Here is a 2640-nt window from a genome sequence, read left to right as displayed (position 1 = left end):
AGTGTATTTCAAACATTATGGAAAATATACATTTTTACAATTATAATTAATAATATTTTCCTGGGTTATATCTTTTGACATTTAAACCATATAGCATACCAAACCTAAAACACAAAATACCCTAAAAATGTCAAACATATAGCCTACTTTAAAGAGTTACTAACAATGTAATGCATCATTCCGGTTCAACAGGGATTCTTCTCCGTGATATAATTTCCTGTCACATGATCTTGAATTGAATTGATTACACTACCTGAACACTTCAGGAAGTTGACTTGTCTAACATGATTCCCTAAATTAGTTACTAGAATTAGTCGTTTTGAACAACGATGTTCCATTATTTTTTATTTATGTATAGATACCAAGTCCCGATCCAATACTTGTGTTTCTTGTTTAAGATAGTACAGTGCGCATTGCAGTGCTAGTACATTAATGTGTTTATTAAAATTAAACCAGTGTACCAGTGTGTAGGCTTATCGGCTTTTTGTTCGCGGGACTCTGTTGCACTCTGTTGCACGTGTTAAAGGGGAACTTGGCAACCATGTTTCATCCGCATGTTTTTCTCCAACGAGCTCCCCCCTACAGCTCTGGGACAGTGTATTTCACAACACGTCGTAAAATACAAAACTCCACTTGCGGCACCCCTCCTCCCCCTCTTCTACCGCTGCTGATGTGCCCCTTTTGTTGTCCGGGCAGGGCAACCTTTTTTTTGTGTGGAGCCAACATATCTACCGACGGTGGTACATACATTATACACTAACCGTTATTGAGGGCGGCCGTGTGCGTTTATGTGGACATCCCTGCCGTCAAAAGCCAGTTCGTCTTTCCTCAGCTCCGTCTCTCCGTCAGGGAGCTTACTCGCGTTACTGGCTTACTCCCTAATTAACTTCCAACTCCACTCGGAGCAGGACCCGTCCGCACTGAGAGTTCTCCAGCAATATGAATATATCCCATCATTGCAGAGGATATTGGATTGTAGTTACCGCCTGGGCGCTTCTGTCTATAGATGCGGCGGAGAGGGGTCGCTCGGCGTTGGGGGCCGCGCGGCGGGTTTCACAATTTTCACCGGACCAATCACGGCCCATTTAACCCATCCAACCACTGATTTCTAAACCCGGGTTTAATGTCAAGCGAAAAAGGCTCTGCCAAGTTCTTTAAAACCAGTGCGGTCTGACAGTCGAGCTACCACTCTTTCCCTCCGAGCACAGCAGGCATCCCCGCGCCCCTCTGCAGTTTATCAGCCGCCCCGCCACTCTCGCGTTGATCACTCTCATCCACACCACAAACGTGGAGGCAAAGAGAGACGCCACTTTATGTTGACGAGGCTCGCACCCGTCTCGTGAGTTACAAACCCACCGCTGCATGCACCAGCTGACGTAAACACACTCAACCGATACCCGATCAGCTTAAATACATGGCCCTTGATCCGGCGCGATACGCGCCGGCTCGTCCCTGCAGAATCCCGTCCCTATGATCAAAAACCATAATTTACATGTTCACTGAAAAGTTGACCCAATTTCATGACAAAAGCACGTCTAAGTGTTGTGAAGAAGCCAAATACATTCCGACCACTAGAAACGTCACTTAGAACAGTTTAACATGTTTATCAGCGCCATCAGTATCCCCTCTTTTTTGTGATATTAAGTCTTTTGTGAAAATATAACCAGTAATTCAAATGTTGCTCTCTCCGCCAACCCCACTTTTCAATAACTGTCCGCCAGTGCGGCTCAACCCTTGCTAATACGTAGTATATAGAATGCATGAATAATCCGTGTCTCCCTCTGCTGGGCCTACCCGTAGATATCTCTAGCTGTGACAAACGTCCCTGTATAGGCGAATCAACTTTCCTTCAGGCTCCTTATGGCGAGCACGTGGAGGTTGTTGTCACTTTTTAAGTTTGTATTCAATGACTGTAAAACCTTGAATCTTTCCTTGGGAAGCGCATCTTGATTTAAAGTTCAGCCAGCGGCCTGTAGCCCAGCGATTTTAGAAATACGTCAACAGGGCAAGGCGCGGCGATTCAAGAGGTCATGTTCTACCGAACCCTTCTAATGTGGTGTGTACGGATTACAGCGATAAAACCAATCTAGCATTATTATCTGATTTGTATAGCTGTCCTGCCCAACCAGCCCTTTGCAGTCCCAGCCTGGTCCTGATCTCATGACTTCAAGGATGCTTTCGAGACCCCACTGTTTTGGGTAAATCAATATCCAACATAGAGATCAATCCCATTTGGAGTACAAGAACACGTGTAACCTTGTCTTCTGGGACATACATGTTTGAGCAAGAACTAATTTTCTCATTTTGTACTCATCCATGAAAAGCTGCCAAAACCCCCCCAGTAGATCACTGCATGTTGACACGCCCGCCAGAAGCGGTATGAGCTTTATTTTCCCATCCTCCAGTCCGTTCTTTTTCCTGTTCCCTGCCAAAACAGACTTATACTCCCTCCATGTCTTCGTCGTTTACCAGTGCTCCAGCCTAATGATTCTTTACACCAAGAGAAGGGACACTCACTTGGCAGGCAAAAATGTTCACATAGATTTTCAGCCATATACATCGCTCGCATAAAAAGTCATCTCACCACACCTTGGCACTGTTTTCACGCTTTTGGTTTCATGGCTTTTATACCATGGACAA

Source organism: Morone saxatilis, unplaced genomic scaffold (genome assembly GCF_004916995.1).
Source record: "Morone saxatilis isolate NCDOM2014 unplaced genomic scaffold, NCSU_SB_2.0 Contig19, whole genome shotgun sequence".
Classification (NCBI taxonomy): Eukaryota; Metazoa; Chordata; class Actinopteri; family Moronidae; genus Morone; species Morone saxatilis.
The sequence above is the reverse complement of the archived record's forward strand: the minus strand, read 5'-3'. Positions refer to the sequence as shown.